This window comes from Panthera pardus, unplaced genomic scaffold (genome assembly GCF_024362965.1).
Source record: "Panthera pardus isolate Hobbes unplaced genomic scaffold, ASM2436296v1 HiC_scaffold_27, whole genome shotgun sequence".
NCBI lineage: Eukaryota > Metazoa > Chordata > Mammalia > Carnivora > Felidae > Panthera > Panthera pardus.
Genome location: NW_026526843.1, coordinates 18,831,351 through 18,857,984, shown reverse-complemented (window position 1 = coordinate 18,857,984; position 26,634 = coordinate 18,831,351). Strand labels below are relative to the sequence as shown.

Genomic DNA, 26,634 nt, shown 5'->3' with positions numbered 1-26,634 from the left:
TTCAAGAATAATCATAAATGATAGAAATAACGGGCATACATTAAAATCAGTAGGGAGGAAAAGGTGAAAAAAGAGGCATGGAGAGGAATAAAAATATTTAAAATGAGGGGGGAAAAGAAAAAATAAAACATAGGGGAAAACCAGGACAAATAGAAATCTAAAAGTTAGATAATGGATGGGGCGCCTGGGTGGCGCAGTCGGTTAAGCGTCCGACTTCAGCCAGGTCACGATCTCGCGGTCTGTGAGTTCGAGCCCCGCGTCAGGCTCTGGGCTGATGGCTCGGAGCCTGGAGCCTGTTTCCGATTCTGTGTCTCCCTCTCTCTCTGACCCTCCCCCGTTCATGCTCTGTCTCTCTCTGTCCCAAAAATAAATAAAAAACGTTGAAAAAAAAAAAATTATAAAAGTTAGATAATGGAAATAAGTTTAACTATATCAAGAACACAATAAGTGTAAAGAGATTAAACTTGACCTTGAAAATATAGAGATTTTCCTGTTGGATAACTGAAAAGAAAACCCAGATATGTGCTCTTTACAAAAGGCACACATAAGGTATATGTAAGGACATAAATTGAAAATAAAAGGATGGTAAAAGATATGTCAGACAAATACTAACCAAAAGAAGGATAGTGCACCTATACTAACCTCAAGAAAAACAGGTTTTAAGACAAAGAATGTTGTTAAGAATGAGTGAGAGGCTCATTACACCGTAATAAAATTCTTGACTTGCTAGGAAGTAATGCAATATAAAACAATATATGCATAATAACATAACTTCAAATATAAAAAGCAAAATTGACAGACCTGCATGATGAAAATAGTAAATCAACCCTCATAAAGAGTAGACATGCCTTTCTCAATTGTTGATAGGCAAGCCATCAAAAAAATTGCATATGTGTAAAAGATTTGAACACAATTAGCAAACTTGATCTAATGGACTTACAGAGAGTTATAAACTCAATAATTAGAGTATTGTATTCTTTCAAGTACACATTAAACATTTATAAAAAATTAGCCATAATGATAGCCTCATCAAAATTTCAAAGAAAAGATATTATACAGACCTGTTTTCACTAACCAAAAGAAATCCAAAGAAGATTTTTGCTTTTATGAAAAAAAGTCATTACTGTATTAATGTAGGCCTTTTGTAAAAGTAAAGTGGCATAATGCAAACTTCCAGAAGGCAGGGGATACCTATATGTGTCTGTAAGGTCCATTTGGTCTATAGTGTTGTTTAAATCTTCTGTTTCCTTATTGATTTTCTGTCTGCATGATGTATTGATTGTTGAGAGTTGGACACTAAACTTCTATATAGGGACAACTGGAACAGACCAATGGAACTAGAGAGGCCAGTAACTGATTTGCTGTATGAGAGAGGGGGCTTGACAGTTCAGAAAAAGGCATTATTCAATAAGTAGAGCTGGAAAAAAAATTACTGTCCATATGAAAAGATGAAATTTAATTAGTACTTTATATCACAATGAAATGAACTGCCTTACACAACAATTAATTCCAGATGGGTTAGAATTTGGATATCAAAAAAAAACCCCTCAAACTTTTAGTTCAAACTAGAGATGAATATATTTTTCACCTTGGAATGGGGAAGTATTTCTATCCATCAAGATCCACTTATAAAAACAGAATCCATGCTAGGTAGATCACGAGAGAGCAATTAAGACAGCAAACTAGTTGCAAAGGTGTTGGAAAGATAAACAGGCAAATAAAAGACAATGAAGCAACCCAGATGTTAACAACTATAGAAAGTCCCTTTTACTCCTAGGAATAGAAGGACAAAGGGAGGAGCTAATGTCACCAGAGCTTAGTAACTGGGGTCACCTCTTAGGAGCTGTAATAGTAGAGCCTATTCAGTGGGAGCAGAAACAGGGTGGCCTAGTAGGAACTGTAACTATAGAAGAGACATAACCACTGCCCAGAGATGCCACCCACAGCAAATTTGCATTACATTAAAAGCTACAAATTGGCAATTCATATGATTGTAAAGGATTGATATATAAAAGACTGCAAATCAATAAGATAAAAACAAATAATTCAACAGGCAAATAGGCAGAAGACATGAATAGACATTTCATGGAAGAAGAAACACATATGGCCAATATCCATATGAGCAGATGCTCAACCTCATTAGCAATCAGGGAAATGGAAACCAAAACTACAGTGAGATGCCATTTTACACTGATTCCATTGGCAAGAATTAAGAAGTCTGACAAGTGTTGGAGAGGATGGGGGCAACAGAATATCCTATATTTGCTGATGAGAGTGACAATTCATACTACGAGGTAGTCAAAACAATTTGGCAATATTGTAAAGTTGGATGTTTGCATACACAATGTAGCAATTCCACATTGGGGTACAATCACAGACATGTATAACAATGTCCACAGAAGCACTGTTTGCCATAACATGAAACAAGAACAACCTAAATGACAATCAACAGGAGAATGAACACGTTAGGATATATTATTCAGCAGTGAAAATGAATGAACTAAAGTCTTAAATGATAATATGGAAATTTTTCAGTAATGATGTTGAGCAAAAAGAGGCAAGCCCAAGATTACATATATAGTATGATCCTCTTTTTATAAAGTTCAAAAAGAAGTAAAAATGAAAGCCTATCGCATGGGTGTGTGTGTGTGTGTGTATGTATATATATATATATATATATATATATATATATATATATATATGGTTACCAGAGGGGAGGTTGGGGGGGGATGCATGAAATAGGTGATGGGGATTAAGAGTGCACTTGTTGGGGCACCTGGGTGGCTCAGTTGGTTGAGTATCTGACTTCAGTTCAGGTCATAAGCTGAAGGTTCGTGAGTTGGTTCGTGAGTTGGCTCATGAGTTTGAGCCCCACGTCAGGCTTGCTGCTGTCAGCCTGTCAGCCTGTCAGTGCAGAACCTCCTGGGGATCTTCTGTCCCTCCCTCTCTGCCCCTCCCCTACTTGCACTCTCCCAAAAATAAATATTGAAAAAAAGAGTGTATTTGTTGTGACGAGCACTAAGTAATGTATAAAATTGTTGAATCATTATACTGTACACCTGAAATTAATATAACACTGTATGTTAATTATGTTTGAATAAATAATAAATAAATAATAGAAGCAATTAAAAATCTTAAAAGGATTTCTATCTCAGGCAGCTTTTACACCTCTAGTCAGGCGACAGGAGATTTAATCTCTGGGAAATGGGGAACACCAGGCACTGGGAAAGATGCGAGGGTAAGTCTCTCCCTCCCCCAGTCCATAGAACTCTGGAAGCCAAGACTACCACGTAACAAACCTACACACACACACACACACACACACACACACACACACTGAGAGAATAAAAAAATTTTTAATATTTATTTATTTATTTTTGAGACAGAGTACGCAAGCAGGGCATGGGCAGAGAGAAAGACACAGAATTCAAAGCAGACTCCAGGCTGTGAGCTGTCAGCACAGAGCCCCACTCAGGGCTTGAACTCATGAACTGTGACATCATGACCTGAACCGAAGTCAGATGCTTAACCCACTGAACCACCCAGGCACCCCTGAGAAAACACTTTTTAACATTAGAGTATCAATCTAAGAGGTCTAACATGCAATAAGAGTTCCAGTAAAAGAGAACAGACTAAATGGAGATAAAAATTTTAAATAAATGATACAATAAAATTTCTCAAAACTGAAAGACATGAGTCTTCACGAGGGCATGAGATCGAAAGGGCTCCAACAAGTACCCATCAAAATAAATGAAAACAATATCCACATGGAATCTACAGTATCACGAAAGTTCAGAATACTGTGGGTAAGGAGAAGATCCTAAAAGCTTCAGGAAAGGAAAAGTGGGTCAAAAGATTGGTGATCAGAATGGTAGAAGACTTACCAACTGCAATAGTGGAAGCTAGAAGACAATAAAGGCATGCCTTAAATTTTTTTAGAGAAAATAATTTCCAACTTATAATTCTAAATTTAGCAAAGTATCAATCCCATGTAAGGGGACAATAAAGCTATTTTGAAACATATGATCCCCCCAAAAATGTAACTCATGCACCCTTTCTCGGTAAGATACTAGAGGATGTCCCCCCTCCAAGAGTAAGAATTAAGACATAAAAAGAGGGTAATATTGGATCTAGGAAAATGGGAGAGAAAGAGGAAGGAGAAGAGAACTTCCAGGATGAGAGCTGGGCAACATGTCTAAAGAAAAATAAGTCCAAATTGGAGCAGGACAATGAAGAAGTCATTATAGGAAAGGGATCTCCAAAGGCAAAATAATAATAATAATAATAATAATAATAATAATAATAATAATAATAAATAATAATAAGGAATCAAACCTGTTGTGCTTGGCTGTATTAAGAGAAATTTTACATCTCTGGGTAGAAAATCTTGACAAAAACTTAATTGTAGGTGTAGAGAAAGCAAAAGCAAGTGGACTAAATGAAGCAAGTATTGACTTCAGGAAAAATCAAAAGGCTTGTAATAGGAAAGAAAAGGGAATCATATTTCACTTGGTGGCTCAGCTGTGGGTAATGTCTACATAGTCATAATAATGTAAACACTGAACATTTTCTTCACCCAACATTATGATAGAACTATATTGAAGCAGGAGGAAGAGAGAGTTTAGGGCAACAGCACCAGTGTAAGAGAGACAACTCCTCATCGTAAATGGTAGGGCCTTAATAAATAATGTGTAAAATTGAAAAATCAAGAAATATTAGCACAAGAACATTGTTTTAAATGTAGGGGGTTCATACCAATGACAACAAATCTGATCTCTGGGGGGTGACACTCAGGAATGGGGAGGGGGCTGAGGCCAGCTGTGTTTCAATATACTGAGAGTGCTGCTTTGTAATTGCATTCATATATCAATGCATTTGATAAAACATTTTTAAAAACCTGAAAGTTCTCCCTCACCTTCCCTACCCGCCCAAGGTCACCAGATGTTTTCCTCCACCTCACACCACGTACAATTAACCCCAGGTGGATCAACTGCTTAAATGTCAAAAGTAAAACATAAAAACTTTTAGTGGACAATAGTTTTCTGACATTGGGGTAGGGAAGAATTTCTTAAACAAGACCCAAAAGGCACTGAGAGAAAATTGATAAATTAGAAAGATCTATTCATTAAAAGACATTCTAATCAAAATGAAAAGACAAGTCCCAGATCAGAAGAGTTTTGTCACACATATAAACAATACAATATCCAAGGCAAAGAACTACAAATCATTAACAAATGGATAAGCATTGCAATGAAAACAGGTAAAGGACATGAGCAGGTATTTCACAGGCAAAAGAAATACATATAATCTCTCTCTGTGTCTCTCTTCGACTCTCTCTCTCTCTCTCTCTATATATATATATATATGTATATATATATATACATATATATCAATATAATCTCTCTGTGTGTATATCTATATCTACAATCTCTTTCTGTATGTGTGTATATATATATATAATATTCTATATATAATATACATAATAAATACATACAGAGAGAGTGAGAGAGGGACAGTCTACCTTATTATTGATCAGGGAAATCAAGAGAAGCTGGAGCCATTCTCAAATGTCACGTTCTGCATGAGGCCTTCCCTGACCACCTTATTTACAATTCTAGCCCCACAAGGGGTGCCTAGGTGGCCCAGTCGGTTAAGTGTCTGACTTCCGCTCAGGTCATGATCTCACGGTTCATGAGTTTGAGCCCCACGTTGGGCTCTGTGCTGACAGCTCAGAGCCTGGAACCTGCTTCAGATTCTGTGTCTCCCTCTCTCTGCCCCTCCCCTGCTTGCGCTCTCTTTCTCTCAATAATAAATAAACATTAAAAATTTTTTGATAATAAAAAAATAAAAAAACAATTCTAGCCCCACAAATTCTTTGATTTATATAGCATTTGTCACCGTCTAATACAGTACAGGTGTATTTGACACCGTCTAATACTGTACAGGTTTTTTTTATTTCCTGTTTCCTTCATCCCCCTCAAATGTCAACTGCAAGAAGGCATGGATTTTTGTCTGGCACAATGCTTGGCACTTGGTAGTCCCTTAATAAATATTTGTTGACTGAGTGGATGAATGGATTTAATAAAACAAGAGCTCAGAGAAAACACAACAAATAAAATAGAAAAATATTCAGAGGTTTATTGTGAGCAAATTTCCTCAAAATAGAGCAAGAACTGAATCAGCAGATCATAAAAGCATACCACATATGAAGAAAAAACGAATATAGAATCATTAACTTGGAGGTATGTCCTGATTAAATTATTTAACTTTTAGTATAAAAACAGTTCTTGAGATAGTCAAGCAGAAAGAGCAAATCAGCAAAGGGAATAAAAACCAGACTTCCCTGTACTTCTCCATAGAAACTATCAGCGCCAAAAGACAGTGGAGCAATGTTTTACAAAGTTCTGAAGGAAAGGAAGTATGGCTCAAGAATATTACACCCAGCCAATTTATTCTTCAAACATAAACGCTATCCACGGTCAGGAAAGACTCAGGGAATTGAGTATTCATTAACTCTTCTTGAAAAACATACCCAAAGAGAAACATCCTGCCAACGAAGGGATAGGTCCAAATTCAGAAATAGAGAGCTATGAGCAATGAACCCATTAAAATCTAAAACTGGGACTTTACTATAGAATCTCTACTAAATGACTAGAATGCATTATAGCAATTGACAAAGTAAAGCCAATATAATCAACAAAAATCAGGATGTGGGCGAACAAGAAAACAGAGGTCCCATCCTCTGTTGATAGTGGCTGCATAGATTTTTAAAAGGAAGGGAAGGGAAGGGAGAAAGAGAGGAGGCAGGGAAAAGAGACAGGAGATAGAAGGGGAGAGAAGGGGAGGGGAGGAAAGAAAAAGAAGTTTCCAATCACTTCACTCTACTAGTAGACCTTAAGGAGAGAAGCAGTAACATCAAGTCCTTCAGTTCCTTTATGTTCAGATTCGTTTCTTTTTTATCATTTATATTCAAATAAAACCAAATTTCATACTTTTCGTTGAAACTAACATGACTGGTATGATCCCGGTGTTATAAAATTATTTCTAGATAGTTTGCGGTCTTCTAACTGGATGTGTATATAAAGAGATGTTTGGGATGCTGTTCACCAGATGTTAACTGTATTTTTTTTCTTCTCTAGGTAATGAAATTCTTGGTGATTTATTTGTCTCTTCATTGTAAATCTTAAATTACTTCAATTTTATAATATGCATTACCTACTTTATAAAAACAATACAGGCCTTATTCTTTTCAAAATATTAGGAATGAAGAAATATTCTCCCTTGTGTGTTAACCAACCCATAGGAAGCTGTTTATTGCTGCATTTTTTTTATAATAGGGAAAAATGAAAACAACATAAATGTTCATGTTGGAGGAATGGTTACAAAAATGCTGTGGTATTTCCAAAATAAGCTACAATGCAGCAACTTAAAAGAAAGAAGTACAATTCTACATGGAAAGATTGCCAGGACAGATAGGTGAAGAAAGCAAGTTACAGAATGATGTTTATAGTAGGATGTCATTTGTAGTTCTTTTCCAAACACACACCCCAAAACCCTATGTTTCTGTAGATGGGTTATTGTACAGGAAAAAGTCAGGAGATAGATGCACCAACCAGATAACTGTGATTCACCAGAGAGCAGCCAGGGATGGGGCTGAGTCCAGGAAGCTGGCCTATCTGTAAAGGATGGCATTTTTAAAAGGTGGATTTATCAAGTATTAATTACATAATTTAAAACCCCTTTATTTTTAAGACAAAATGTTCAGCTTGATAGTTTGAAGCTCATAGAAGGGTCAGCTTTGAAGCAGAAGAATCATCCTCTAGTCTAGACCCAACAGCAAAGAGCCAGAAGAATCCGTCCCCTCTCTCCCCAAGATGGGAGGCGGTGGAGGACATGGCTCCCTAATGGGGCGAGGCCTTTTCCAGTTAAGGCTGCAAGGGGATGAAGAAAGACTTCTGGGAAGACATTGAGGAGGTGGTGGCATTTGTTTGCAGCAGAATGGGAGTTCTAAAGGGCCTTTGGGAAGAGCTTGGTGGGATGGGGTACTAGCTGGGCGGAAGCAGGGTGAGAATGCTCCTAACAATACTGGGATGGGGATATTGGGTGGGGAAGGGGCTTGTTTGCCCTGAAGTGCCTGAGGATTGCAGTGATGAGAGGTCTAGTTGGAAATGACTGGCCTCAGACATGCCCAGATTGGCTTATGGTCCCTCTTATGCCTGAAAGCCCCAAATTGGCAGCTGGGCAGCAAGAAACCTGTTCTTGGTGAGAGCTGCCAAGAAATTTGTGGAGCGCTGGCAAGAGCCCTGCTTACCTGGCGAGAGGAGTGGCAGCAAGGTGCTTGGGATGGTGGCAAAGGTCATTATTTATCCTCTACTTATGTATGTAATGGATATAATATTTGTTAATAAAAATAGCAAAGACATAGTGCTTACTATGCGTCAGGCGCTACTGAAATGTTTTTACACACATATTCAGTCCTCACAACAACTCTAGGAAGTAGGTCTGTCTCCATTACACAATCATGGAAACTAAAGCACAGTGATGGTAAAAGTGACTGGCCCAAGACCCCCATAGCTTGTACATGGCAGAGCTGGGATTCAAACTCAAGCAGCCTGGCTCTAGTATCTGAGCTCTTAACCATCATGCTACTTATAAAATACCATATTTTAACGATTCTGAGATTCTTCTTTTTCATCTCTGAAGTTGAGATGCATCTTACAATCAGTGGTATTTCATGTTTTAGCTGGCAATGTTTTCACTTTCTTAAGGGTATGCAAATTCATTCTCCTGAAATCACAGTGCCATGGGGCTTCCCATACACTAGTACTTGGGGGAAGATCTTCAGCACCAGCAAGAAAGACCCAAAATGGGGCTGAGGTGGCATGATGACCACTTCATGGTCCATCTCCCAAATTTCATTAGGTAGCCCTTCAGCAGCAGATGCTAGCAACACAGTGACCAGGTAGGACAAAGGGCATGGTTACAGTGGCCAGCAGGGACCCACAGGGCAGCACAGAGACCCCCATGTGGATCTGAGGCCCCCTCTCCCTGAGGAAAGATAAGAATCTCCCCCATGGCATCTGGCAGCTCTCCATACTTTTGTCTCCCAGTGGCCTCTTCTCCACTCATCACTAACAAGCTGCACTTTCTGGAACTCATTCCATGCCCCGGCACATGATTTTGCCTCCTCAAGCACAGTGCCAAAATACCTGGCTCTTCCAGGAAGCCCACACGTCCCCTTCTGTCCACAGAATCCAAACAAATCTATGGGTGAGAGATTTCAGAAGCTTCATGCCCTCAGCCCCAGATCTGGTAGGTCCAGGAACAGGAGGATGTTCCAGGACACTGTCAAACAGGATAGAGAATTGGAAAACCAGAGTCCTTTTCAAGAGGAGCTTAAGTTATGGCTCAGAGATGGCATTATGTGTCAAGTTCAAAAGGGGGCACAGGCAAAACTAGTGGGAGATTAAAACTGAACTGGTAGCTGGGGAAGCCTACTGGAGTTTGAGCAGTTAAAAACTAATACAACCCTTTCCTTGTCTGTGCTCAGAATCAAGAGAAAGAGACAAAGTTCAGGACTTCCCTGAACCGCAGGGATGTGCTCACCTTTTTCAAGTTCAAGACTCAAATCTTTTTGCCATTTCCACTTAGCATGCTACACAGAATTTCCCTAAACATCAAGAGAACCAAAATCAAAGGAGGGAAATGACAAGCAGCACTTGCTCTAGGGTGGGGGTCCTGGTTCCAGAAAGAGATTTCTCCCAGTTTCCTCCAGTGGGGGAGAAGGGAGGTCATGCAGTGAACGTGTATGTTTTGGTAGGGCCATAACCCTTCTTCCATCATCTAAGAACACTCAGTTTATCTTTTCAGGAACTACTCTTCCTTAATTAATATGGTCTTAGAGGGAGGGGGCTGTCAATCATATCTCCGAAGAGCCAATGAGGGTAATCCACCCCCCTAGCCAGAGGAATTGGTCTGGGATGAACACATGACTGAGCCTGGGTCAATGACAGTCTTCCCAGAAAAGTACATGTTGAGAGAAGCTCTATTGCTCCAAGCATCACAAACTGTAAGAACCAACTAACTTTAGTCATTAGTTACTGTCTACAGAAGAAACAAATTGTCTAAAGAATGAAGTCAAAATTTGAGAAGAAAACGAAGAGATGGAAGAGAAGAAAGTAGAGGCAAAGAGAAATAGAAATATTGAGCCCCTAAGGCCAGCTCAACCCCTGGACTTCCCAGTCTAGTGAGCCAATAAATGTCTTTTTGTACACAAGCTAGTTTGAGTTGGGTTTTCCATTACCTGTCACCTGAATTGGCAATGCACATACATGGAAACCCAGAATTCTGAGTGGATCTTCACTCAGGACACCAAGGTGGCACAGCTCCTCTGCATTGTTTGCTTATAGCTACTGTCACAAACTGGCTTCTTCACCCTCAATTGTCCACTTCTTCTCTCTTCATGGCTTCTATAGTCCTGTGGTTCATGTTCCCTGATAACCAGCCCCCATATCTCATCCCATGGCTTGTCTGATCTCTACGGACCTAATGATCTTTCAACTTCTGCTCCCACTGCTCAGTATCTTATCCTCCAAAAGTTCCCACCTATAAGTTCCTTAGAGGATCTGATAGGTCAAGATAATTTTGTGTGTGTGCTGGGCCATAGCATAGACCAATACATGGCTACCCTGAAATCTCCTTGAAGGCACCTAATAAGTATTTCATATTTGGCAAAATTGTATGTACACACACACACACACACACACACACACACACATACATATATACACACACACACACGAGCAGGGGAGAGGGGCAGAGAGAGAGAGAGTCCCAAGCAGGCTCCACACTCAGCATGGAACCCGATGTGGGGCTCAATCTCATGATCCTGGGATCACAACCTGAGTTGAAATCAAGAGTCAGACGCTCAACTGACTGGCCACCCAGACATCCTGTGAAATTTTAAATAGTAGTGTAATTTTTAATTTTTCATTTCCACATGTTAATTGCTAGTATATAGAAATACAATTGATGTTTATATGTTGATCTTGTATCCTGCAACATTGTTGAACTCACTTATTAGTCCTAAGAGTTTTTTTTTTTAAACTATACCACTTTCTTACACCATACACAAAAATAAACTCAAAATGGATGAAAGACCTAAATGTGAGACAGGAAACCATCAAAACCCTAGAGGAGAAAGCAGGCAACAACCTCTTTGACCTCAGCCGCAGCAATTTCTTACTCGACACATCTCCAAAGCCAAGGGAATTAAAAGCAAAAATAAACTATTGGGACCTCATCAAGATGAAAAATCTTCTGCACTGCAAAGGAAACAACCAACAAAACTAAAAGGCAACTGATGGAATAGGAAAAAATATTTCAAATGACATATTGGATAAAGGGTTACTATCCAAAATTGATAAAGAACTTACTAAACCCAACACCTGAAAAACAAATAATCCAGTGAAGAAATGGGCAGAAGACATGAATAGACTTTTCCAAAGAAGACATACAGATGGTCAACAGACACATGAAATGATGCTCAACGTCATTCATCATTAGGAAAATACAAATCAAAGCCACACTGAGATACCACCTCACACCAGTCAGAGTGGCTTAAATTAACAATTCAGGAAACAACAGATGCTGGAGAGGATGTGGAGAAACGGGAACTGTCTTGCACTGTAGGTGGGAATGCAAATTGGTGCAGCCACTCTGGAAAACAGTGTGGAGGTTCCTAACAAAATTAAAAATAGAACTACCCTACGACCCAGCAATAGCACTACTAGGAATTCCCCCAAGGGATACAGAAGTGCTGATGCATAGGGGCATATGTACCCCAATGTTTACAGCAGCACTTTCAACAATAGCCAAATTATGGAAAGAGCCTAAATGTCCATCAACTGATGAGCGGATAAAGAAGATGTGAGTTATATATACAATGGAATACTACTTGGCAATGAGAAAGAATGAAATCATGCCATTACCAGCAATGTGGATGAAACTGGAAGGTATTATGCTGAGTGAAATAAGTCAGTCAGAAGACAGATATCATATGTTTTCACTCATATGTGGATCTTGAGAAACTTAACAGAAAACCATGGGGGAAGGGAGGTGGAAAAAATAGATACAAACAGAGAGGGAGGGAGGCAAACCATAAGAGACTCTTAAATACAGAGAACAAACTGAAGGTGGACAGGAGGGTGGGGGAGGGGGAAAACGGGTGATGGGCATTGAGGAGGGCACTTGTTGGAATAAGCACTGGGTGTTGTATATAAGCCAATTTGACAATAAATTATATTTTTAAAAATTAAAATAATAAAAATGCACTAATAATAAATAAATAAATACATAAATACATAAATAAATACATAAATAAATTCCCTGAGGTTTTCTACATAGAAAATCATGCCATCTGCAAATGAGGACAGCTCTGTTTCATAAGGCCAAAATTAATAGAACCGAAAAAATAAATATACAAATCCATAATTATAGTTAGAGACATCAACCCCCCTCTGTCAGTAATTGATGGATCCTGCAGGCAGGAAATCAGTAGGGCTATAGATGACCTGAACAGCACTATCAATCAATTTGATCTAACAGACATGTTTAAAATACTCCATGCAGTACCTAGTGCAGACTTGGCTTATGATCCTAAGAAGCATCTGAAGTGTGTAGCAGCTGCAAAGCATTGGATACTAGATAAACTAAACAAAGTGCTCCTGGTCCATACGCCAATACTCACAAGCTGAGAGAATGTCTTTCCCCCATCCTTTTTCTAAGGAACAGATTTAAGTATGCTCTAACAGGAGGTGAAGTAAAGGCAATCTGCACGCAGTGGTCCATTGAGATTAATAGCAAGGTCTGCTATTAATGTTGATGGATGTCATCAGCACTGACAAGACCAGAGAGAATTTCTGTGTGATCTATGACACTAAGGATTGCTTTGCTGTCCATCATATTATACCTGAGGAGGCCACATACAAGTTGTGCAAAGTGAGAAAGATCTTTGTAGGCACAAAAGGAATCCCTCATCTGGTGACTCACGATGCTCACACCATCTGCTACTCTGATTAAGGTGAATGACACCATTCAGATCAATTTGGAGACTGTATGGTGAGAAGTGCTAATTTGGGGAAAATTGGCGTGATCACCAACAGAGTCAGACATCCTGGCTCTTTTTGATGTGGTTCATGTGAAAGATGCCAAAGGCAACAGCTTTCCCACTCAGCTCTCCAACATTTTTGTTATCGACAAAGGCAAAAACAAAACAAAACCAAACAAAAACAAACAAAAACAAAAACAAAAAAACATGGATTTCTCTTCCCTGAGGAAAAGGTATCTACCTCACTATTGCTGAAGAGACTGGCTGCCAAACAGAGTAGTAGGTAAAATAATCTGTAGGTAAGGTGATTGGAAATGTCTTTTACTTAATTAAAGATAATATGGCATGAAAATAAAATACTCCATCCAGGGCACCTAGGTGGCTCAATCGGTTAAGCATCAGACTCTTGATTTCTGCTCAGGTCATGATCTCATGGTTCATGGGATCAAGCCCCGCATCGGGCTCTGTGCTGATGGTGCAGATGCTGCTTGGGATTCTCTCCCTCTCTCTCTCTCTGCCTCTCCCCGGTGCGCTCTCTCTCTCTCTCGCCCTCTCCCTCTCTCTCTCTCAAAATAAATACATAAACTTAAAAAAAATACTCCATCCAAACAACCACAGAATACACAAACTTCTCAAGCTCACATGGAACATTCACCAATATAAACCACATTGTGGACCATAAAATACACCTTGTGATTTTAAAGAAGAAATCATATAAAGTATGTTCCCATACCACAGTGGAATTAAATTAGAAATCAGAAACAGAAAGGTAGTTAGAAAACTGCCAAATATTTGGAGATTAAACAGCATGCTTATAAACAACACATGGGTCAAAGGAGGAGGCTAAAATAAATCTAAAAATAATTTTAACTAAATGAAAATGAAAATACATTTATCAAAGTCTGTAGGATGCAGCAAAAACAATGCTTAGAGGGAATTTTATAGCATTGAATGCATACATTAGAAAAGAAGAAAGATCTAAAATCAATCACCTAAGCTTCTATGTTAGGAAAATAGAAAAAAAGAGCAATTTAAGCCTAAAGGAATGAGGAAGAGAAGAAATAATAAAAATTGAAGCAGAAATCAATGAAATTGAAAACAGGAAAACAAGTGAAAAAAAAAATCAATGAAACCCAAAGCTAATTCCTAGAAAAGATCAATAAAATTGATAAAACTTTAGCCAGGATAACCAAGAAAAGAAGAGAAAAGGCACAAATTACTAAGCTCAGAAATGAAAGAATATCCATCATTATTAATCCCATGGACTCTAGGATATTGAACACCAAAAACAACTTTATGCCCATACATATGATAACTTAGATGAAATAGATCAATTCTTGAAAGATACAAACTACCAAATTCATGCAAGAAGAAATATATATGAGGACGCCTGTATAAAAGAAATTGAATCAATAATTATAAATCTTCCAAAACAGAAAGCATGAGGCCCAGATGACTTAACCGGTGAACTGTACCAAACATTTGAGGAAAAATGATTACAATACTCCACAGTCTCTTCCAGAAACTAGAAGCAGAGGGAATACTTCTGACTCATTCTACAAGGCCAGAATTACACTAATACCAAAGCCAGACAAAGACATGACAATAAAGGAAAACTACAGGTCAGTATCTCTCATGAAAATAGATGCAAAAATCCACAAAACTATTAGCAAATCAAATCAAACAATATATAAAAATAATTATATACCATGACCAAGCAAGATTTATTCCAGGTATGCAAGGCTGGTTCAACACTCCAACTCAATTAATGTAAGCCACCACATCAGCAAACTGAAGAAGAAAAATCATATGACCATATAAATTGATGCAGAAAACACATTCAACAAAATCCAGTAGCCGTTCATGATTTTTAAAAAGAAACTCTAAGAAAACTAGGAATAAAGAGTTGGTTTCAATTGTCCATTTTTCCTTTAGGTTTTGAGCTAAATCTTGACTTCTTGCATCACTAGTTATTCTTTTACTAAGTGCCAAATACTGTTTGTAAAAAATTTAAAAGATACCATGATATTGTGAAGCTGCAGTTAATGATATATTACACTGTAGTTTTGTTTCGAGCAGATAACTAGCCTAGGAATAAATTAGATTAATCCAATTAGGGATTCAGATGACTTTAAACTGACGTTCTGTCCTTTTTAGGGCTAATATAGTTCTGGCTAATGCTTATTCTTAGAATGTAAGATTCCTTCAGGATCCCAGCTCAAAACCTGGGGTGGGGGGTGGGAAGGAGTTACCAAGTCTCTTCTTTAGTGGGTCCTGGACTCTAAGTTTGTCCCCCGACACCCTGAATCTGCACAACTTCTCATCCTCTTGGCTGTGGCTTTTTAGAATTGGCACTTTCCCCTTGAAAGAAAAAAAGCCAAATTCCAGGCACTGCTCCCTGGGCTTCCCTTCTCTTCCAGACCTTGGCCCTATAAATTCTTTCTGCCTTGGTAGCTTTGTGATGTTCTCAGGCAGGGTATCTTAATGCTTTTCTAGCTTCTCTAATTGTTCTCAGTTGGAGGATTTGAAAGCAACATTCTCTTTCTACATTTTAGAATACACTGATATTTTCTTTACGGCCCAATATATGTTCCACTCTTGTGAGTATGGAGGGGTACTGACAACCTGAATTTTATGATTACACAGTATAGAATATGATATATATCAACCAGGTATTGTGATAGATTATAATATTGTTCCCAACTTTCTGCTGCTGTCCATGTAAAAAGACTACACAATCCCTGCCCACTAGCATGTGATTTGTGGTGCCATCCTGTGAATGGAATATACTTCCCCATCATCTCAGTGACATTAGGCTTGGCCATATGACTTACTTTGGTCAGGGAAATATGATTGGAAGTGGTCTGAGGCCACAAGGACCTGAAGGAAGCAGTCTGAGGCCACAAGGACCAGAAACTTTAAGAGCCATCACTGGCTGCGCCATTGTTCTTTTCCCTCTGGCGCAATGCCGACACATCCTGGAGAGGGGCTCCTCCTTCACTGGATTTCAGATGGAGCAGAACCAGAGCCTACGCCAACCAACATGTAATGTGATCAAGAAATAAATGCTTGCTGTTGCAAACCACTGGTCCTTGGAGGTTGTTTCTTACCACAGCATAACCTAGCAAAAGATGATAAATATAGATAGATTTTATCATATTGTTTAGATCTTCTATATATTTGTTTATCTTTTGTCTATTTGTTCTGCTATGTGCCAAGAGAGATAAATTTCTTGACTCCAAATGTGTTTCTATTTCTTGTTGCATTTTCTATCCTTTTTCTGCATGAATTTTGACACTTTATTATAATTTGGTTCAAATGAAGGTGTCAACTTAAAAAAGCATATATCCATTACAGTTAGTAAAATGGTGTTAATGCTAATTCAGCTGTAGCTATGAGGAAGACACCCTGGGCTCTGACTCCTAGCAAGGTAAATTCTCAGAGTTCTGTTGTGCAACTAGGAGAATTTATCAAGACTTGCCCCTAGCCAGAGGCAAAATACCTTTCAAGATCAGTGAACTCTACTGGTTTTTGAGACACCTATAGTAACTAACTGGATTTTCCAAGTGTTCTGAGACTGAGATGGGAATACCGTATAAGTAGAAGGCTCCCATCGCTGTACAGCTATCTCCCAGAGAGGGATGAATCTGCTAGCTTCCAGTCCAACCACTTGAGGGTTTAGGTAGAGTGAGCTACTGCCCCACCTTACTCCCACTGTGAACCTCAAATTTCAGGATGAAGTGACAATACAGATACATGGGCTCTGCAACTCTAAGGGAAAAAATAGTGGGTTTTGGTGATGTACTGCCTCCCCTTAATAACTGGTAATGTTATTGTTAGTATAATAATTATTATATGACATCCCTGCCCATTCTATGTGGCTCAGAGGGGCTAAAATTCCCACTCTGCTTGAGCCCCAGGGGTGGTGCTACATGGCTATGCCCCTAACCTCCAGAGGCACAGAGGCATAGACAGTTTGTTCACACTCTCTTCTTCTCCTTCTCTTCTCTTTTTTTTGTCTCTCTCTGTTCCCCTCCTCTTCCTTCTCCCCTCCTCCTCCACTTTTCTTCTTCTTCTTCTTTAGTCTCTCTCCCTCTCTCTCTCTCTCTCTCTCTCTCTCTCTCTCTTTCTCTCTCTCCTCTCATTGCTGGGGGTAGAGGTGCACCAATCTCATGAAGCAGCTGGGGAATGAGTCAGGCTATTCCAGACACCACTGCCTAGCACAAGGCCCATTTACCCTCAGGTTCCTCTGTGCCAATCTGGCATAGTTACACCTGGCAACTGAAGAGTGTGGCCAGTTGCCCAGGACAGTGATCCAGGCCCATGACGTGCCTCTCATGTGTGTTTTTCTATTTTTTTCTGGAAATGGGTTAGGCATGTGGTACCATTCATTACAGTCCAGGTTCCTTTTGTGTTACAAGATGCTCTGATTAAGTACTTAGGATTATGATGACAAAAGCCTCTCTTTCCTTGGATCCTCCAACGTTCTCACCAGGCACTTGAAAGTGTCGACACAGTGCCTAGACACTGCATGAGCCCTTAGGAAGGAAGTGTTCTTCATTTCTTTCTGTTTCCAGATGGGGACATAGAAGTTTACATCACTGGTTAGAAGAGAAGAAAGGCCTCAGAGTTTTTGACTCCAAGGCTAGTGCTCCTGGCCCTACACCAAGCTAAGTTTCAATGAGCAATGCCAAGCCATAATGAATAGTGCTGAGGTAAGAGCATGGGCCTGCCAGTCGGGAGGCCTGATGTACGAGTTTTCCTGGGCTGCCATAACAAAATTCCATAGACTGGACAACTTAAACAACAAACATCTATTTTCTCATATTCTGGAGGCTAGAAGTCTGATCTCAAAGTCACATAGTCTTCTCTCTGTACATATCTGTGTCCTAATGTCCTTGTGTTATAAAGACACCAGTCATATTGGATTAGGGCCCACCCTAACAGCCTAATTTTATCTTAATTAGTTCTTTAAAGACCTTGTCTCCAAATACAGTCACATTTTGAGGTATTGGGGGTCAGAACATCAACATATGATTTTGAGAGGATTCAACTCCGTCTGCTTCCACCCTGTCACTCCTAGCTTTCAACTTTGGGCCAGTCCCAGACTTCAAATTTGCACCCTATGAAAACAGAATTGGGCCAGATCTCTGAGGCTCTGTTCACTCCTGATATCTTCAGTGTCATAAGCCCTCTCATCAGAGATCTATGGCTGGGCAAGTTTCCAAGGCACCCAAACAGACTGGAGCAGGGGCTGACTCTGTAGAGAAGAGCTGCACCCAGAGGTACTAGGGACCCTGCATCGGGGCCCAGAAATTCGACAGCATCAGGACAGAACAGAGAGAATGGGCCAGGAAGATGGGGGGAGTAGTCACCCACTTGATATGACTCCACACCTCTGTTGAGTCCAGAACAAGGGAAGTAAATCCAGTGGTCAGGAGCCCATGCTTTAGGGTTAGACATCTGCATTGGAAAGTCCACCTAGCGACATAAGTGGAGGACCTTGAACAGGCTACTCAATCTCTCTGGGTATCTTCCATAAAAATGAAGCTAAGAATAACACATAATTCACAGGTTTGGTGTGAGGAATAAATGAGATAATTTTTATAAAGTTCTTAGCCGAGTGTGTGGCTTATAGTAAGTCCTTGGCGATAGCTAAGTTGGTGCTGCTGTGGTACACCACCCAAATCGCCCTTCAGAACTAAAGTGCTTGTTTTCTAGCTGCTGGGAATGCTGCTTCTCAAGTGTCAACTTCCTTGACTGCTCCATCAAGTTATCAGCTTTTGCAGGAATTGCCCACAGGTACCTAGAGCAACGTAGCCCCAGGTCACAGCCCCTCTGAGGGGCAGCCTCATCCAGTGACTGGTAGATGTTAGGGAGGGGAATAATGACAGTCTCTCCTCCACCATTCAGAAAGATAACTCCAAAGTTCCCCACCAGGTTGGGTGTGTCCTTGTCATGACTTCACCACAGCTCAACTTGTTTCTCTGCTTCCTGCCCTTCCCTTGTCCAAGTATTGATCCTGAGAGAACATTTCCATGGTACAATGGAGGGAATCGCTCTGTGATCTCATTCTTTTCAACTCTACCTTCACTCACCCCATTCCAGGCCCATGGGCCTCCTTGCTGTTCTTCACACACACCAAGCTGCCTTCTCCTTACAGTGTTTGCACATGCTGTCCTCCCTGCCTGGGACACACTCCTCAGCCAAATGGCACACACCTTCAGTGCCAAATTTCTGCACCATCTCCACTATCTGGCACCTGCTGGCCTTTTTTTATGCTTTACTTTTATCCATAGCACGTACTGATATACTATGCAATACAATCCTTTATCTTCTGTATTGTCACTATCCCCCAACCAGAATGTCATCTCTGTGAGGGCAGGAAATTTTGTCTGTTTTTATCTGGCTTGTCTGTTTACCCAGCACCTTAATCAGGGCCTGGCATGTAGTGGATACTCAATAAATATTTATTGAATGAATAAATGGATGAATGACTAACCTATATGGGAATGGGAAGTGCCACCTAAGCTGAATGTGAAAGTGAATCATGACCATGGGGGTTATTATTCTGAAGAACCTCTAGGAAACAGTGCACAGGAGTTTGACTTGTGAGTTTTCCACCTTGGACTTTTGGGTACTTTAAGGTTATAGGTTTTTTCCATGTAATTTATTTTACAGACCCTCAAAAGTCAATCAGAAACAAACTTTTTTTTTATTTTACAAGTGTGAGCATGTGAGGAATGTGGTGCAGGCAGAGGGCCCTGCAGCCTGGTTCATTGGCTCGCACACATATGTAAAACCCATTCATTAAACAGGTTTTACAGTAAACAGAAGTCTTTGCTTTTAACTCCTTTTTTGAGGTAGCCCTTTTCAAAGTGGGCAAGCCCTTTGTGCGATGGATAGAATTCAAGCCTAGAGTCCTTTGTGAGTGGCCCACACATGAGAAACGTTTGAGAAAGACAGTGAATGTATTTTCAATAAAATCTCTGCAGTGGCCTGGGAGATAAGATGGTATGTTCTGGTTAATACATGTGTCTGCCAAACAGAATTGATGTGAATCCCCAGACCTCCATGATCTTGTTCCAGAGGACTGGTGCATACCAAGTATGCAGAATATCAACATTCCACCAAACAGAACTGTCTTTTCCTTTTATCATTCAGGAGCCACTTGAGACACTCGCAAGCCTCACAGCCACTTTGAAGCTTCTTAATGCTCAGTGATCATGCGAGTTTGAGATATGTAGGTATCACTGGCCTCTAGTTGGGAACATGTTCAGTGGTTTTTATAGTGAACTTATCAAATGAAAGTCAGTTCCTTGAGAACTTGTTTTCCACGTATCTTCTAATGTAGCAGTTCTCAGGGCATAAATGGTTTGGAGGAAGCCCCCTTGAAAGGAGGAAAGTCTCTGAATTATCGGGGGAACTTTTTCAATGTGAGTACTCTCACTCACCATTCAGCACAGAGATTCGGACCCTCCCACGGTTGATAACAAAGCAGGTACACTTATATCTGCATCACCAACAAGAGCACTGCTCAAGCACAAACCTTGGGCTCCACTCCCCACCCTCCACCTAATGAGAGTCCAGCAATGGGTAAGCGGGAGGTTGCGATCAGCCTGCCTGCTCTACCTATTTGCAGTACGATCTTAGACAATGAACTTAACATGTTTGAGCCTTAGTTTCCTTTTTTGAAAAATGGGGCTAATCATCCCTGCACTGAGTGTCTCTGCATATTTTCTACATGCAGGTGGCCACAAAGCCACCTGCAAACAGTCTCGTCTCTGCGTGTGTCTGTGTGGGTATGCACATGCACACACCAAATGGAGTCACACAAATGGCATTTATGTGTGACCAATTTCAATAAATATTCCAAAGGGCCTGCTGCCCTTCTCAGATAAAGACTACCCTTTGATATATTCCAATAATGTTTCTGTATATTTATTGAGTTCTACTCTGACCTCCAGATCATTTTCAGTTTTGCGTGTCTGACCTGCTAGGAATGGCCATTCTGAACTACAATTCAAGTTAGATTTTTCAGGGTGCTTCTCATCTTCCTACATTGTTGCTCAAGGCTAGAAAGTGTGCATATCCTTAGAAACTGAGCTCAAATGCATACAATCACTCATCTATTTAATAATTCATTTTTTTATTTTGCAAATATATGCTGAGGGCCTACTAAGCACCAAGCATTCTGCTAGGCTGCAGGATACAAGTATAGTTTCTACCTTTATGGAGTTTATAGTCTAAAGTGGAAACAAAACTGAACAAAGAAATAGTCAAATACTGTGACAATTTCATGAATGGAGTGTCATGACAGACAATGGAAGAAAAGGATAATCTACTGACATAGGATAATAACAGGTAGTGTCTCTACGGAGGGAACATTTTAGCCAAATCCAGAAGTATGAGGAGCCAGATATGAGGGAATAGAGAGAGGGCATTTCAGGAAGAGGAAAGAATAAGTACAAAGGCCCTGAGGCAGGAAGATGTGATGGGGGAAAAAAAGACAACCTCCTAGTGACCAAGAGGTTGGGCTGGCTCCCCTGGCTTCCACAGGCAACAGGATTCCCCATTTTCTTTCCTGGCTCAAGATGGTAAGGGGCTTCTTGCCCACCCTTGCTTCTCTGTACTGAGATACCAGCTCTGGGCTGGAAGTGGCTTCCTCACTAGGCTGGAAAAAGCAAATGGAGGAGAAATGGGTGTCACCAGTGAAGCTATGTTTGAGGAAGTGCCATCTCACAAACCCCAGAACCTCCATGGTCATTGCTAGAAGACTTTGGGGTAGGAGAGAACAACGCAGGCCCATTACATTCACCCTGATAATTTGCCTACCATGGAAGTCCCTCGCTTGTCACCATTGCCAACACATGCCCTTTTCCTCACCCCAGGACACAACTGAGACCATGTTAGGTATCTAAAGATTCACTTGAGTGCTACAGGGTAATAAAACTTAAAGAAACACAAAAAGTAACATGTAACCAGAAGTGACTTTATCAGTTTAGCATATGGTCTACCAAGGTGTCTCCCTTTCTAATAGCATCTACCTCCCTGTACACAGACTGTTTTTATCTCTTGCCACCAAAGAGGAGTAGAATCATAGACTCTTTGTCCAAACAAGGACTCTTTAAAGACTGAAAGAGCACTACTAATATTTAGGCTGGAGGAGTATGTAGAAATTGCCTTGGCTAACCAGGACATATGGTTACCCTCGGAAGAGCAATATGAGGCAGAGAGAGGCAGAAGCCCTTCCCAGGCTTCCAAAGGCCTGCTGTTTTGCAGATATTTCCTATTCTTTTCGTAGGCATATGATAGAATTGAATTTCCCTGATCCCTTGATATTAGGTGCAACCAAGTGACCTGCTCCAGCTGATGGTTTATGAACACAAGGGTGGTGTTTCACTTCTGAGCAGAAACAGAAAAAACAGTATATAATAGGCCATGTTTCCTTTTTTTCTGCTTCAGTGTTACTGGAATCATGAGGTCAGAGCCTCCCTCAGCCTGAGCTCTGAGAATGATATGGAGCTAACCATCAACTGAGCTGCAATCGGCATAAGTGACTAAGTGAGAAATAAATCTTTGTTGCGATTTTTCTCTGACATTTTGCAGTTGTTTCTTACTGCAGCATCACCCAATCCAACTGACTGATTCTACTCCCAGGTGTCAGTTCCAGGTCCCCATGATGGAGCACCTCTGTGCACAGATCCACTCTTCCCCTAGACCCTTGCACTAGCCTGTCTTCTGGGTTGCCCTGGAGCTACATTCCCCAAATGATGACAGTGGCCTTCTCAACTAGCTGTCCCAAGCCCAAATGAGAGCCCAGAGAAGAGCCATACTAAAGGATGGAGTCACGAGTTTGTAAAGGTATGGTCTTAGCAGTGAAATGAAGGGAAAAAAATGATTGTTATGTGATTGAATTGTGTTCCAAAAAAATTCATATGAATTCCCAACCAGCAGACTCCAGAATGTGACTTTATTTGGAAATAAGGTTAATGCGGATGTCATTAGTTAAGATGAGGTCATTAGGGTGGGCCCTAACTCAGTGTGACTGGTGTCCTTATAAAAAGGGGAAATTTGGACACAGTGGCACGCACACAGGAAGAACACCATGTGACAATGAAGGCAGACATCAGAGCGATGATTGTACAAGCAAAGGAATTGCAAAGATTTCCAGCAAACCACCAGAAGCTAGGGGAGAGACGTGGAACAGATTCTCCCTTACAGCCCTCAGAAGGAATTATCCCTGCCAGAATATTGACCTCAGATTTTAACCATCAGAACATTAGGACAATAAATTTCACTTGTTTAAGCCACCCACCTTGTGGTAATTTCTTACAGAAGTCTCAGGAAACTAATATAATACAAAACAATGGTGGATCTAGCAGCAGAGCTAGCAGGCAGATTTTATAATCCTTCCTGCAAGTCTCAGAGCATCTTCAATGTCCCTTGACACAGATATAGACCCAGACACGGGGACAAATAGAGACACAGATACGGGTATAGATAGACAAACAGATACAGGTATATATAGGGACACAGATACAGGAGAGAGAGAGGTACAGATAGACACCCAGCTATAGGAACAGATAGAGACACACATGCAGGTACAAATACAGACACAGACAAAGGTACTTGTATACAGGTAGATACAGGTACAGATGGAGACACAGATAGGAGTGGATATGGAGATAGAGACAAAGATACAGGTACAGATAGAGATACAGATACAATGTAGAGAGACACAGGTACAGATAAAGATAGAAACACAGATCACAATGGAGACCAGTTAAGATACATACAGATAAACATAGACACTGAGGAACAGGTAGAGATACATAACCAGATACAGGTATGAAGAAAGAGAGCCCTAGAAAGAATTACATATAGAGACGCAGATTCAGGAACAGGTAGACATCTGTACATAGGTCCAGATAGAGACACAGATAAAGATTCAAATAGAGACCGGATACATATATTCATATGTATGATTAGAGACCCTGATACAAATATACACAGAGAACTAGAAATAGGTAAAAATACAGTAACACAGACACTGACAGATACAGATAGAGATACAGATATACAGAAAGGCAAAAATACAGATACAGGTAGAGATAGACACAAGGACAGATCTAGATCGAGATACATTTCCAGATAGAGATATAGATTCAGATATAGTCACATGTAAATACAGATAGAGATAGTGACCCAGATACAGGGATAAGTAGAGACAAAAAATGTACAGAATGAGATCAGATACCAGTACAGATAAATGCATAGAAACGGATTCGGGTTGAGATATAGGTAGAGGTATAGAGAGAGTCAAGATTCAAGTACATACAGACCCAAAAATATAGGAACAAATAGAATAGTACAGGGATAGATAGAGACACAGATACAGGTACAGACAGAGCCAGTAACAGGTACAGATGTAGACACACATAGAGGTACAGAGACCCAGATAGGGGCACAGACAGAGAAAAAGTATAGATACAAAAGCCCAGATGTAGGTAGAGATAAAGATCCAGAAAGCATTATGGATAGAGACACAGATGAGGGTACAGTACAGGGAAAGGTACAAATTTGCAGATAGAGGCACAAATACAAGGACAGATGAAGATACTGGTACAGGCTGATAGAGATGACAGACAGATGGAGATGCAGATACAGAAACAAGAGACCTCAATACAGGAAAAGAGAGATACAGATACAGGTACAGATGGAGACACAGATTTGGGAAAAGATAGATATTGACCCAGGTACCTAGGAAGACACAGATACTGGTTCTTATAGAAATGCAGATAAGTGAACAGATAGACAACCAGATACAGGTACAAATAGGTACCCATTTACAGATACAATTAGAGACACAGATACTAGTATAGATAGAGACCCACCTACAGATACAGATGGAGACCCACACACCTACTGAAAACCAGATACTGATACTTGTAGAGATACTAAAACTGGTACAGATAGACACAGTGACTGATACTCATATAGATAGAGAAACAAGTGCACATGGAGACATACTGAAGTATGGAGAGAAGCACAGATACAGGCATAGACAGAGACATAGTTACACACATACAATTACAGATACAGATGTGAATACAAATACAGACACAAATACAAGTACAAATAGACAGTCACTGATATAAATGGAAAGACATAGGTACTTATGGGCACAGATAGAGGTAGTTAAAAAGATAGACACAGATACAATTAGACACACATATACAGATACAGGTACAGGTAGAAACCCTGCTACAGGTATGACCAGAGAGGTAGATACAGGTATGATATAGAAACAGATACACATACAGAGACATAGATACAGGTACATACATAGACACAGATTATTTGGGTGCAGATAGAAACCCAGATACAGGTACGGGTAGAGACATAGATTGATGAATAGAGAGAGACCAAGTACCAGTTAAAGATACAGTTTGAAGCACAGATAAAGACAAGGATAAGTCTGTCAAATAGATTCAGTTTCACATAGGGACACAAATCCATGTACAAACACAAATACAGGTACAGATAAAGACATAGCTTCATGTATACAGACAGATCCAGACACGGGTACAGATAGCGACACAGATACAGGTGCAGGTAGAAACAAAGACAGTAGTACAAGTGGAGAGACTTATTTACCATTACAGATAGAGACCAAGATACAATTACTTATAGGAGAAAGATACTGATACAAATAAAGACACAGGTATTGTTACAGAAATCGATACAGATGCAAAGTTACATTACAAATATAGACAAATACCAGTACAGATAGGGACACAGATACTGTTGGATATAGAGACACAGAAACACTGATACTTGTCCAGTGGAGAGCCAAATGAAAGTACACATATGCAGGTATTTATAAGGACCCAGATACAGGTACAGATTGAAACAGGGATACAGGTACCTCTCTCTGTACAGATACAAGTACAGATAGAAACACGGATCCAGATATGTTAATGACATAGATACAAGTACATATATAGTTCACACAGAAGTAAGGATAAACCCAAATACAGGTATTGATGAAAACAAAGATAATAAGTACAGATAGAGACTCAGATACAGTGACAAAGACACAATACAATTAAAGATGGAGACCCAATTATAGGTACAGATGGACACACAGACATAGGTGCAGATAGAGAAAGAATACAGGTACACACTGAGACATAGATATATGTACAATAAGAAACACTGATTCCTATACAGATACAGACCCAGATACAGTTACAAATAGAGAGACAGATACAGGTAAAGATGGAGACCAAGACACCAATACTTAGGAGACCCAAATACAGGTGTAGAGAAAAATCCATAGAGCGGCTCAGATATAGACAAAGATACTGTATACACACGTGGGTACAAATAGAAACACAGATTCAGATACAAATAGAGTCATATATACAGGTACATATAGAGATTCAGACACAGGTACAGATAGAGACACAGATACAGGTACTTATTAGATGTAGATACAAGTACCTTTTTTTTTCTTTAAG

At 40.0% G+C, this 26,634-nt stretch overlaps 1 pseudogene; it reads left to right on the top strand.

Moving 5' to 3' along the window:
- The first annotated feature begins 12,608 nt into the window (after window positions 1-12,608).
- On the top strand, window positions 12,609-18,262 carry LOC109258704 (40S ribosomal protein S4, X isoform-like; annotated as a pseudogene).
- The last annotated feature ends 8,372 nt before the right edge of the window (window positions 18,263-26,634 follow it).